Source organism: Hyla sarda, chromosome 3 (assembly GCF_029499605.1).
Source record: "Hyla sarda isolate aHylSar1 chromosome 3, aHylSar1.hap1, whole genome shotgun sequence".
Taxonomy (NCBI): Eukaryota; Metazoa; Chordata; class Amphibia; order Anura; family Hylidae; genus Hyla; species Hyla sarda.
The window spans coordinates 251,059,561-251,073,714 of record NC_079191.1 but is presented as its reverse complement, the minus strand read 5'-3'; the positions used below and the strand labels follow the sequence as shown (position 1 = coordinate 251,073,714).

The window sequence follows — 14,154 nt, the reverse complement described above, 5'->3', positions numbered from 1 at the left end:
TTTTCTTTACAGCTCAACCATATCTCATGTTTGTAGTTTATTGCAAAACATTTGCAATGTTGAGGTACAGACATTGTAAATTTTTTTGGGCCAAAAAAAAAAAAAAGGACCATAGAACTTCCTCTTGTAGCATACAGCAGCTGATAAGTATTGGAAGAGTTAAGAGCTTTAAATACAAGTCATTTCCAAATCTGTATAACTTTTTGGCACCGGTTAATAAAAAAAAAAAATTGCCACACGAGTATCCCTTTAAGATCCACGAATGTAACTTTAATCTTTTTGTGGTCTGACAAAACTTACATCTAAAAAAATAAGGTACGAGAACATGCCACCAACTACTCCAAACCCCTTAGAACACCGACATCCACATGTTTTTATATATGGACAATAAAAGCAAGGCCATTTCCTCCATCTGCTACCAAGGGGGTTCAAACCCATGAAGTTGAATTCAACCAATACAGCAGGGGATTTGAACAAACAACCTTCATGCTGCTAGGCTGCAAGGCTAACCACTGAGCTGTGAGGGATCTTGACACAGCGAGCAGAGTGCTAGATCCGTCGTAGGTTAGAGTAACCGCCCCGTACCAAAACCCTCCCCCCCCCTTCCTCTGTACATTTAATCTGTGTGCCAAAACAACCTAGACCTTGGTCGCCGCATTTGGTTGACAAGCAGCTCCCACGGCCTGGTGGTTAGAGCAGCAGCCTTGGAGTGCAGAGGTCGAGAGTTCGAATCCTGTGAAGATCGTGACGATGGAAGCTGTTAAAAGAGATGGATCGTGGACGATGTCGGTGGATAAATGGACTGAGGTGAGGTGGATGTCAAGGAGAGCAGATTGCGGGATAATGGATCGTGGACCTGGAGGATGTCGATGGGTGGACTGAGGTGAGGAGGATGTCAAGGAAAACAGATGTTGAGGTAAGTGGTGGGAGGTGGTTGACTACATCGAATGGAGGCTTCTAGATTGTCGATCTGCCAAAAGTGGTGTTGTGTCTGTTGCAACATGTGGGATGTTGAAAATAAAAAAAATGGGAGTGTTTATTTACCTTTTTCTTTTATATTCAAGAAAAATGATCTCCCCCTCTTGTGCCTCCAGCCCATCACACACTTCCACATCACCAACCTTCTTCCTATCACAACTTCCTTCCCACCCACACCACTCACTTCCTTACCACCCACACCACCACCACAGCTATCCACACCTCCTGGATGCCCAACCATCAACCACACACACACACACACACACACACACACACTAACACTTACCTTAACATACTCCATTGCCATGCTCTGCTGCCACAAATTCTCCAAACCAGCTTCAGTGTCTTCACAGGACTTGAACTGCCAACCTCTGTGCTCCAAGGCAGAAGCTCTAACCACTAGACCGTGAGAGCTACTTGGAAAATGGCAAGGATGACTGTGGTCTAGACCTGCCCCGCCCCGCCCCAACCCCCCCCCCCCCTTCCTCTGTACAGTTACTCTGTGTGCCAAAACAACCTAGACCTCGGTCGCTGCGTTTGGTTGACAAGCAGCTCCCACGGCCTGGTGGTTAGAGCAGCAGCCTTGGAGTGCAGAGGTCGAGAGTTCGAATCCTGTGAAGATCGTGACGATGGAAGCTGTTAAAAGAGATGGATCGTGGATGATGTTGGTGGATAAATGGACTGAGGTGAGGTGGATGTCAAGGAGAGCAGATTGTGGAATAATGGATCGTGGACCTGGAGGATGTCGATAGGTGGACTGAGGTGAGGAGGATGTCAAGGAGAACAGATGTTGAGGTAAGTGGTCAGAGGGTGAAGTGGTGGGAGGTGGTCGACTACATCGAATGGAGGCTTCTAGGTTGTCGATCTGCCAAAAGTGGTGTTGTGTCTGTTGCAACATGTGGGATGTTGAAAATAAAAAAATGGGAGTGTTTATTTGCCTTTTTTTTTTTTATATTCAAGAAAAATGATCTCCCCCTCTAGTGCCTCCAGCCCATCACACACTTCCACATCACCAACCTTCTTCCTATCACACCTTCCTTCCCACCCACACCACTCACTTCCTTACCACCCACACCACCACCACAGCTATCCACACCTCCAACACCTTCTGGATGCCCAACCATCAACCACACACACACACACACACACTAACACTTACCTTAACATACTCCATTGCCATGCTCTGCTGCCACAATTTCTTCAAACCAGCTTCAGTGTCTTCACAGGACTTGAACTGCCAACCTCTGTGCTCCAAGGCAGAAGCTCTAACCACTAGACCGTGAGAGCTACTTGGAAAATGGCAAGGAGGACTGTGGTCTTGAACTGTCTTGACAAAAAAAGAGAAAACGAGCAGAGGGGGGCTCGAACCTAAGACCGAGCTACCTCTTAGGCTTGCAATATCTAAATTCGAGCCCCCCTCTCTTTATGGCACGCAGGACATGCAGATCATAAGTACTGGAACGATTGAGAGCTTTAAATGTAGGTAATGTACAAATCTGTATAACTTTTTGGCACCAGTTGATTTCCAAAAATACATTTTTTCCCACCGGTTCATATACATTTAACTGGGACAGTACAGGCTAGCCGAGAGCTAGGTAGGACTTAGGTTCGAGTCCCCCACTCTGTGCGCTTAATTTAGCCTTCCATGTCTTGTGGGGGTATAGCTCAGTGGTAGAGCATTTGACTGCAGATCAAGAGGTCCTTGGTTCAAATCCGAGTGCCCCCTAATCCCCCTTTTTTTTGCTTTCGAACTGAACCATATCCCACATATGTAGTTTATTGCTGAAAATTAGCAATGTCGAGGTACATGCGTGCCACATATTGCAGGGGTATAGCTCAGTGGTAGAGCCGGTTCAAGAGGTCCTTGGTTCAAATCCAAGTGCCCGCTAATGCACAATTTTTTCTTTACAGCTCAACCATATCTCATGTTTGTAGTTTATTGCAAAACATTTGCAATGTTGAGGTACAGACATTGTAAATTTTTTTGGGCCAAAAAAAAAAAAAGGACCATAGAACTTCCTCTTGTAGCATACAGCAGCTGATAAGTATTGGAAGAGTTAAGAGCTTTAAATACAAGTCATTTCCAAATCTGTATAACTTTTTGGCACCGGTTAATAAAAAAAAAAAATTGCCACACGAGTATCCCTTTAAGATCCACGAATGTAACTTTAATCTTTTTGTGGTCTGACAAAACTTACAACTAAAAAAATAAGGTACGAGAACATGCCACCAACTACTCCAAACCCCTTAGAACACCGACATCCACATGTTTTTATATATGGACAATAAAAGCAAGGCCATTTCCTCCATCTGCTACCAAGGGGGTTCAAACCCATGAAGTTGGATTCAACCAATACAGCAGGGGATTTGAACAAACAACCTTCATGCTGCTAGGCTGCAAGGCTAACCACTGAGCTGTGAGGGATCTTGACACAGCGAGCAGAGTGCTAGATCCGTTGTAGGTTCGAGTAACCGCCCCGTACCAAAACCCTCCCCCCCCCCCCCTTCCTCTGTACATTTAATCTGTGTGCCAAAACAACCTAGACCTTGGTCGCCGCATATGGTTGACAAGCAGCTCCCACAGCCTGGTGGTTAGAGCAGCAGCCTTGGAGTGCAGAGGTCGAGAGTTCGAATCCTGTGAAGATCGTGACGATGGAAGCTGTTAAAAGAGATGGATCGTGGACGATGTCGGTGCATAAATGGACTGAGGTGAGGTGGATGTCAAGGAGAGCAGATTGCGGAATAATGGATCGTGGACCTGGAGGATGTCGATGGGTGGACTGAGGTGAGGAGGATGTCAAGGAAAACAGATGTTGAGGTAAGTGGTCAGAGGGTGAAGTGGTGGGAGGTGGTTGACTACATCGAATGGAGGCTTCTAGATTGTCGATCTGCCAAAAGTGGTGTTGTGTCTGTTGCAACATGTGGGATGTTGAAAATAAAAAAAATGGGAGTGTTTATTTACCTTTTTCTTTTATATTCAAGAAAAATGATCTCCCCCTCTTGTGCCTCCAGCCCATCACACACTTCCACATCACCAACCTTCTTCCTATCACAACTTCCTTCCCACCCACACCACTCACTTCCTTACCACCCACACCACCACCACAGCTATCCACACCTCCTGGATGCCCAACCATCAACCACACACACACACACACACACTAACACTTACCTTAACATACTCCATTGCCATGCTCTGCTGCCACAATTTCTCCAAACCAGCTTCAGTGTCTTCACAGGACTTGAACTGCCAACCTCTGTGCTCCAAGGCAGAAGCTCTAACCACTAGACCGTGAGAGCTACTTGGAAAATGGCAAGGAGGACTGTGGTCTAGACCTGCCCTGCCCCGCCCCGCCCCAACCCCCCCCCCTTCCTCTGTACAGTTACTCTGTGTGCCAAAACAACCTAGACCTCGGTCGCTGCATTTGGTTGACAAGCAGCTCCCACGGCCTGGTGGTTAGAGCAGCAGCCTTGGAGTGCAGAGGTCGAGAGTTCGAACCCTGTGAAGATCGTGACGATGGAAGCTGTTAAAAGAGATGGATCGTGGATGATGTCGGTGGATAAATGGACTGAGGTGAGGTGGATGTCAAGGAGAGCAGATTGCGGAATAATGGATCGTTGACCTGGAGGATGTCGATAGGTGGACTGAGGTGAGGAGGATGTCAAGGAGAACAGATGTTGAGGTAAGTGGTCAGAGGGTGAAGTGGTGGGAGGTGGTCGACTACATCGAATGGAGGCTTCTAGGTTGTCGATCTGCCAAAAGTGGTGTTGTGTCTGTTGCAACATGTGGGATGTTGAAAATAAAAAAATGGGAGTGTTTATTTGCCTTTTTTTTTTTTTTATATTCAAGAAAAATGATCTCCCCCTCTAGTGCCTCCAGCCCATCACACACTTCCACATCACCAACCTTCTTCCTATCACACCTTCCTTCCCACCCACACCACTCACTTCCTTACCACCCACACCACCACCACAGCTATCCACACCTCCAACACCTTCTGGATGCCCAACCATCAACCACACACACACACACACACACACACACACACACACACACACACACACTCCATTGCCATGCTCTGCTGCCACAATTTCTCCAAACCAGCTTCAGTGTCTTCACAGGACTTGAACTGCCAACCTCTGTGCTCCAAGGCAGAAGCTCTAACCACTAGACCATGAGAGCTACTTGGAAAATGGCAAGGATGACTGTGGTCTAGACCTGCCCCGCCCCGCCCCAACCCCCCCCCCCCCCCCTTCCTCTGTACAGTTACTCTGTGTGCCAAAACAACCTAGACCTCGGTCGCTGCATTTGGTTGACAAGCAGCTCCCACGGCCTGGTGGTTAGAGCAGCAGCCTTGGAGTGCAGAGGTCGAGAGTTCGAATCCTGTGAAGATCGTGACGATGGAAGCTGTTAAAAGAGATGGATCGTGGATGATGTCGGTGGATAAATGGACTGAGGTGAGGTGGATGTCAAGGAGAGCAGATTGCGGAATAATGGATCGTCGACCTGGAGGATGTCGATAGGTGGACTGAGGTGAGGAGGATGTCAAGGAGAACAGATGTTGAGGTAAGTGGTCAGAGGGTGAAGTGGTGGGAGGTGGTCGACTACATCGAATGGAGGCTTCTAGGTTGTCGATCTGCCAAAAGTGGTGTTGTGTCTGTTGCAACATGTGGGATGTTGAAAATAAAAAAATGGGAGTGTTTATTTGCCTTTTTTTTTTTTTTATATTCAAGAAAAATGATCTCCCCCTCTAGTGCCTCCAGCCCATCACACACTTCCACATCACCAACCTTCTTCCTATCACACCTTCCTTCCCAACCACACCACTCACTTCCTTACCACCCACACCACCACCACAGCTATCCACACCTCCAACACCTTCTGGATGCCCAACCATCAACCACACACACACACACACACACACACACACACACACACACACACACACACACACACACTTAACATACTCCATTGCCATGCTCTGCTGCCACAATTTCTCCAAACCAGCTTCAGTGTCTTCACAGGACTTGAACTGCCAACCTCTGTGCTCCAAGGCAGAATCTCTAACCACTAGACCGTGAGAGCTACTTGGAAAATGGCAAGGAGGACTGTGTTCTTGAACTGTCTTGACAAAAAAAGAGAAAACGAGCAGAGGGGGGCTCGAACCTAAGACCGAGCTACCTCTTAGGCTTGCAATATCTAAATTCGAGCCCCCCTCTCTTTATGGCACGCAGGACATGCAGATCATAAGTACTGGAACGATTGAGAGCTTTAAATGTAGGTAATGTACAAATCTGTATAACTTTTTGGCACCAGTTGATTTCCAAAAATACATTTTTTCCCACCGGTTCATATACATTTAACTGGGACAGTACAGGCTAGCCGAGAGCTAGGTAGGACTTAGGTTCGAGTCCCCCACTCTGTGCGCTTAATTTAGCCTTCCATGTCTTGTGGGGGTATAGCTCAGTGGTAGAGCATTTGACTGCAGATCAAGAGGTCCTTGGTTCAAATCCGAGTGCCCCCTAATCCCCCTTTTTTTTGCTTTCGAACTGAACCATATCCCACATATGTAGTTTATTGCTGAAAATTAGCAATGTCGAGGTACATGCGTGCCACATATTGCAGGGGTATAGCTCAGTGGTAGAGCCGGTTCAAGAGGTCCTTGGTTCAAATCCAAGTGCCTGCTAATGCACAATTTTTTCTTTACAGCTCAACCATATCTCATGTTTGTAGTTTATTGCAAAACATTTGCAATGTTGAGGTACAGACATTGTAAATTTTTTTGGGCCAAAAAAAAAAAAAAGGACCATAGAACTTCCTCTTGTAGCATACAGCAGCTGATAAGTATTGGAAGAGTTAAGAGCTTTAAATACAAGTCATTTCCAAATCTGTATAACTTTTTGGCACCGGTTAATAAAAAAAAAAAATTGCCACACGAGTATCCCTTTAAGATCCACGAATGTAACTTTAATCTTTTTGTGGTCTGACAAAACTTACATCTAAAAAAATAAGGTACGAGAACATGCCACCAACTACTCCAAACCCCTTAGAACACCGACATCCACATGTTTTTATATATGGACAATAAAAGCAAGGCCATTTCCTCCATCTGCTACCAAGGGGGTTCAAACCCATGAAGTTGAATTCAACCAATACAGCAGGGGATTTGAACAAACAACCTTCATGCTGCTAGGCTGCAAGGCTAACCACTGAGCTGTGAGGGATCTTGACACAGCGAGCAGAGTGCTAGATCCGTCTTAGGTTCGAGTAACCGCCCCGTACCAAAACCCTCCCCCCCCCTTCCTCTGTACATTTAATCTGTGTGCCAAAACAACCTAGACCTTGGTCGCCGCATTTGGTTGACAAGCAGCTCCCACGGCCTGGTGGTTAGAGCAGCAGCCTTGGAGTGCAGAGGTCGAGAGTTCGAATCCTGTGAAGATCGTGACGATGGAAGCTGTTAAAAGAGATGGATCGTGGACGATGTCGGTGGATAAATGGACTGAGGTGAGGTGGATGTCAAGGAGAGCAGATTGCGGAATAATGGATCGTGGACCTGGAGGATGTCGATGGGTGGACTGAGGTGAGGAGGATGTCAAGGAAAACAGATGTTGAGGTAAGTGGTCAGAGGGTGAAGTGGTGGGAGGTGGTTGACTACATCGAATGGAGGCTTCTAGATTGTCGATCTGCCAAAAGTGGTGTTGTGTCTGTTGCAACATGTGGGATGTTGAAAATAAAAAAATGGGAGTGTTTATTTGCCTTTTTTTTTTTTATATTCAAGAAAAATGATCTCCCCCTCTAGTGCCTCCAGCCCATCACACACTTCCACATCACCAACCTTCTTCCTATCACACCTTCCTTCCCACCCACACCACTCACTTCCTTACCACCCACACCACCACCACAGCTATCCACACCTCCAACACCTTCTGGATGCCCAACCATCAACCACACACACACACACACACTAACACTTACCTTAACATACTCCATTGCCATGCTCTGCTGCCACAATTTCTTCAAACCAGCTTCAGTGTCTTCACAGGACTTGAACTGCCAACCTCTGTGCTCCAAGGCAGAAGCTCTAACCACTAGACCGTGAGAGCTACTTGGAAAATGGCAAGGAGGACTGTGGTCTTGAACTGTCTTGACAAAAAAAGAGAAAACGAGCAGAGGGGGGCTCGAACCTAAGACCGAGCTACCTCTTAGGCTTGCAATATCTAAATTCGAGCCCCCCTCTCTTTATGGCACGCAGGACATGCAGATCATAAGTACTGGAACGATTGAGAGCTTTAAATGTAGGTAATGTACAAATCTGTATAACTTTTTGGCACCAGTTGATTTCCAAAAATACATTTTTTCCCACCGGTTCATATACATTTAACTGGGACAGTACAGGCTAGCCGAGAGCTAGGTAGGACTTAGGTTCGAGTCCCCCACTCTGTGCGCTTAATTTAGCCTTCCATGTCTTGTGGGGGTATAGCTCAGTGGTAGAGCATTTGACTGCAGATCAAGAGGTCCTTGGTTCAAATCCGAGTGCCCCCTAATCCCCCTTTTTTTTGCTTTCGAACTGAACCATATCCCACATATGTAGTTTATTGCTGAAAATTAGCAATGTCGAGGTACATGCGTGCCACATATTGCAGGGGTATAGCTCAGTGGTAGAGCCGGTTCAAGAGGTCCTTGGTTCAAATCCAAGTGCCCGCTAATGCACAATTTTTTCTTTACAGCTCAACCATATCTCATGTTTGTAGTTTATTGCAAAACATTTGCAATGTTGAGGTACAGACATTGTAAATTTTTTTGGGCCAAAAAAAAAAAAAAGGACCATAGAACTTCCTCTTGTAGCATACAGCAGCTGATAAGTATTGGAAGAGTTAAGAGCTTTAAATACAAGTCATTTCCAAATCTGTATAACTTTTTGGCACCGGTTAATAAAAAAAAAAAATTGCCACACGAGTATCCCTTTAAGATCCACGAATGTAACTTTAATCTTTTTGTGGTCTGACAAAACTTACATCTAAAAAAATAAGGTACGAGAACATGCCACCAACTACTCCAAACCCCTTAGAACACCGACATCCACATGTTTTTATATATGGACAATAAAAGCAAGGCCATTTCCTCCATCTGCTACCAAGGGGGTTCAAACCCATGAAGTTGAATTCAACCAATACAGCAGGGGATTTGAACAAACAACCTTCATGCTGCTAGGCTGCAAGGCTAACCACTGAGCTGTGAGGGATCTTGACACAGCGAGCAGAGTGCTAGATCCGTCGTAGGTTAGAGTAACCGCCCCGTACCAAAACCCTCCCCCCCCCTTCCTCTGTACATTTAATCTGTGTGCCAAAACAACCTAGACCTTGGTCGCCGCATTTGGTTGACAAGCAGCTCCCACGGCCTGGTGGTTAGAGCAGCAGCCTTGGAGTGCAGAGGTCGAGAGTTCGAATCCTGTGAAGATCGTGACGATGGAAGCTGTTAAAAGAGATGGATCGTGGACGATGTCGGTGGATAAATGGACTGAGGTGAGGTGGATGTCAAGGAGAGCAGATTGCGGGATAATGGATCGTGGACCTGGAGGATGTCGATGGGTGGACTGAGGTGAGGAGGATGTCAAGGAAAACAGATGTTGAGGTAAGTGGTGGGAGGTGGTTGACTACATCGAATGGAGGCTTCTAGATTGTCGATCTGCCAAAAGTGGTGTTGTGTCTGTTGCAACATGTGGGATGTTGAAAATAAAAAAAATGGGAGTGTTTATTTACCTTTTTCTTTTATATTCAAGAAAAATGATCTCCCCCTCTTGTGCCTCCAGCCCATCACACACTTCCACATCACCAACCTTCTTCCTATCACAACTTCCTTCCCACCCACACCACTCACTTCCTTACCACCCACACCACCACCACAGCTATCCACACCTCCTGGATGCCCAACCATCAACCACACACACACACACACACACACACACACACTAACACTTACCTTAACATACTCCATTGCCATGCTCTGCTGCCACAAATTCTCCAAACCAGCTTCAGTGTCTTCACAGGACTTGAACTGCCAACCTCTGTGCTCCAAGGCAGAAGCTCTAACCACTAGACCGTGAGAGCTACTTGGAAAATGGCAAGGATGACTGTGGTCTAGACCTGCCCCGCCCCGCCCCAACCCCCCCCCCCCCCTTCCTCTGTACAGTTACTCTGTGTGCCAAAACAACCTAGACCTCGGTCGCTGCGTTTGGTTGACAAGCAGCTCCCACGGCCTGGTGGTTAGAGCAGCAGCCTTGGAGTGCAGAGGTCGAGAGTTCGAATCCTGTGAAGATCGTGACGATGGAAGCTGTTAAAAGAGATGGATCGTGGATGATGTTGGTGGATAAATGGACTGAGGTGAGGTGGATGTCAAGGAGAGCAGATTGTGGAATAATGGATCGTGGACCTGGAGGATGTCGATAGGTGGACTGAGGTGAGGAGGATGTCAAGGAGAACAGATGTTGAGGTAAGTGGTCAGAGGGTGAAGTGGTGGGAGGTGGTCGACTACATCGAATGGAGGCTTCTAGGTTGTCGATCTGCCAAAAGTGGTGTTGTGTCTGTTGCAACATGTGGGATGTTGAAAATAAAAAAATGGGAGTGTTTATTTGCCTTTTTTTTTTTTATATTCAAGAAAAATGATCTCCCCCTCTAGTGCCTCCAGCCCATCACACACTTCCACATCACCAACCTTCTTCCTATCACACCTTCCTTCCCACCCACACCACTCACTTCCTTACCACCCACACCACCACCACAGCTATCCACACCTCCAACACCTTCTGGATGCCCAACCATCAACCACACACACACACACACACACTAACACTTACCTTAACATACTCCATTGCCATGCTCTGCTGCCACAATTTCTTCAAACCAGCTTCAGTGTCTTCACAGGACTTGAACTGCCAACCTCTGTGCTCCAAGGCAGAAGCTCTAACCACTAGACCGTGAGAGCTACTTGGAAAATGGCAAGGAGGACTGTGGTCTTGAACTGTCTTGACAAAAAAAGAGAAAACGAGCAGAGGGGGGCTCGAACCTAAGACCGAGCTACCTCTTAGGCTTGCAATATCTAAATTCGAGCCCCCCTCTCTTTATGACACGCAGGACATGCAGATCATAAGTACTGGAACGATTGAGAGCTTTAAATGTAGGTAATGTACAAATCTGTATAACTTTTTGGCACCAGTTGATTTCCAAAAATACATTTTTTCCCACCGGTTCATATACATTTAACTGGGACAGTACAGGCTAGCCGAGAGCTAGGTAGGACTTAGGTTCGAGTCCCCCACTCTGTGCGCTTAATTTAGCCTTCCATGTCTTGTGGGGGTATAGCTCAGTGGTAGAGCATTTGACTGCAGATCAAGAGGTCCTTGGTTCAAATCCGAGTGCCCCCTAATCCCCCTTTTTTTTGCTTTCGAACTGAACCATATCCCACATATGTAGTTTATTGCTGAAAATTAGCAATGTCGAGGTACATGCGTGCCACATATTGCAGGGGTATAGCTCAGTGGTAGAGCCGGTTCAAGAGGTCCTTGGTTCAAATCCAAGTGCCCGCTAATGCACAATTTTTTCTTTACAGCTCAACCATATCTCATGTTTGTAGTTTATTGCAAAACATTTGCAATGTTGAGGTACAGACATTGTAAATTTTTTTGGGCCAAAAAAAAAAAAAGGACCATAGAACTTCCTCTTGTAGCATACAGCAGCTGATAAGTATTGGAAGAGTTAAGAGCTTTAAATACAAGTCATTTCCAAATCTGTATAACTTTTTGGCACCGGTTAATAAAAAAAAAAAATTGCCACACGAGTATCCCTTTAAGATCCACGAATGTAACTTTAATCTTTTTGTGGTCTGACAAAACTTACAACTAAAAAAATAAGGTACGAGAACATGCCACCAACTACTCCAAACCCCTTAGAACACCGACATCCACATGTTTTTATATATGGACAATAAAAGCAAGGCCATTTCCTCCATCTGCTACCAAGGGGGTTCAAACCCATGAAGTTGGATTCAACCAATACAGCAGGGGATTTGAACAAACAACCTTCATGCTGCTAGGCTGCAAGGCTAACCACTGAGCTGTGAGGGATCTTGACACAGCGAGCAGAGTGCTAGATCCGTTGTAGGTTCGAGTAACCGCCCCGTACCAAAACCCTCCCCCCCCCCCCCCTTCCTCTGTACATTTAATCTGTGTGCCAAAACAACCTAGACCTTGGTCGCCGCATATGGTTGACAAGCAGCTCCCACAGCCTGGTGGTTAGAGCAGCAGCCTTGGAGTGCAGAGGTCGAGAGTTCGAATCCTGTGAAGATCGTGACGATGGAAGCTGTTAAAAGAGATGGATCGTGGACGATGTCGGTGCATAAATGGACTGAGGTGAGGTGGATGTCAAGGAGAGCAGATTGCGGAATAATGGATCGTGGACCTGGAGGATGTCGATGGGTGGACTGAGGTGAGGAGGATGTCAAGGAAAACAGATGTTGAGGTAAGTGGTCAGAGGGTGAAGTGGTGGGAGGTGGTTGACTACATCGAATGGAGGCTTCTAGATTGTCGATCTGCCAAAAGTGGTGTTGTGTCTGTTGCAACATGTGGGATGTTGAAAATAAAAAAAATGGGAGTGTTTATTTACCTTTTTCTTTTATATTCAAGAAAAATGATCTCCCCCTCTTGTGCCTCCAGCCCATCACACACTTCCACATCACCAACCTTCTTCCTATCACAACTTCCTTCCCACCCACACCACTCACTTCCTTACCACCCACACCACCACCACAGCTATCCACACCTCCTGGATGCCCAACCATCAACCACACACACACACACACACACTAACACTTACCTTAACATACTCCATTGCCATGCTCTGCTGCCACAATTTCTCCAAACCAGCTTCAGTGTCTTCACAGGACTTGAACTGCCAACCTCTGTGCTCCAAGGCAGAAGCTCTAACCACTAGACCGTGAGAGCTACTTGGAAAATGGCAAGGAGGACTGTGGTCTAGACCTGCCCTGCCCCGCCCCGCCCCAACCCCCCCCCCTTCCTCTGTACAGTTACTCTGTGTGCCAAAACAACCTAGACCTCGGTCGCTGCATTTGGTTGACAAGCAGCTCCCACGGCCTGGTGGTTAGAGCAGCAGCCTTGGAGTGCAGAGGTCGAGAGTTCGAACCCTGTGAAGATCGTGACGATGGAAGCTGTTAAAAGAGATGGATCGTGGATGATGTCGGTGGATAAATGGACTGAGGTGAGGTGGATGTCAAGGAGAGCAGATTGCGGAATAATGGATCGTTGACCTGGAGGATGTCGATAGGTGGACTGAGGTGAGGAGGATGTCAAGGAGAACAGATGTTGAGGTAAGTGGTCAGAGGGTGAAGTGGTGGGAGGTGGTCGACTACATCGAATGGAGGCTTCTAGGTTGTCGATCTGCCAAAAGTGGTGTTGTGTCTGTTGCAACATGTGGGATGTTGAAAATAAAAAAATGGGAGTGTTTATTTGCCTTTTTTTTTTTTTTATATTCAAGAAAAATGATCTCCCCCTCTAGTGCCTCCAGCCCATCACACACTTCCACATCACCAACCTTCTTCCTATCACACCTTCCTTCCCACCCACACCACTCACTTCCTTACCACCCACACCACCACCACAGCTATCCACACCTCCAACACCTTCTGGATGCCCAACCATCAACCACACACACACACACACACACACACACACACACACACACACACACACTCCATTGCCATGCTCTGCTGCCACAATTTCTCCAAACCAGCTTCAGTGTCTTCACAGGACTTGAACTGCCAACCTCTGTGCTCCAAGGCAGAAGCTCTAACCACTAGACCATGAGAGCTACTTGGAAAATGGCAAGGATGACTGTGGTCTAGACCTGCCCCGCCCCGCCCCAACCCCCCCCCCCCCCCCTTCCTCTGTACAGTTACTCTGTGTGCCAAAACAACCTAGACCTCGGTCGCTGCATTTGGTTGACAAGCAGCTCCCACGGCCTGGTGGTTAGAGCAGCAGCCTTGGAGTGCAGAGGTCGAGAGTTCGAATCCTGTGAAGATCGTGACGATGGAAGCTGTTAAAAGAGATGGATCGTGGATGATGTCGGTGGATAAATGGACTGAGGTGAGGTGGATGTCAAGGAGAG

At 46.9% G+C, this 14,154-nt stretch overlaps 4 non-coding genes across 4 annotated transcripts; all 4 read left to right on the top strand.

Annotated features, from left to right (window-relative positions):
- The first annotated feature begins 2,632 nt into the window (after window positions 1–2,632).
- Window positions 2,633–2,704, top strand: TRNAC-GCA (transfer RNA cysteine (anticodon GCA)). The gene has a single exon. It is a non-coding gene; the product is annotated as a tRNA-Cys (tRNA).
- A 3,727-nt stretch (window positions 2,705–6,431) lies between these two features.
- TRNAC-GCA (transfer RNA cysteine (anticodon GCA)) lies at window positions 6,432–6,503 on the top strand. The gene has a single exon. It is a non-coding gene; the product is annotated as a tRNA-Cys (tRNA).
- Window positions 6,504–8,449: 1,946 nt separating this feature from the next.
- Window positions 8,450–8,521, top strand: TRNAC-GCA (transfer RNA cysteine (anticodon GCA)). The gene has a single exon. It is a non-coding gene; the product is annotated as a tRNA-Cys (tRNA).
- A 2,806-nt stretch (window positions 8,522–11,327) lies between these two features.
- Window positions 11,328–11,399, top strand: TRNAC-GCA (transfer RNA cysteine (anticodon GCA)). Its single transcript has one exon. It is a non-coding gene; the product is annotated as a tRNA-Cys (tRNA).
- The last annotated feature ends 2,755 nt before the right edge of the window (window positions 11,400–14,154 follow it).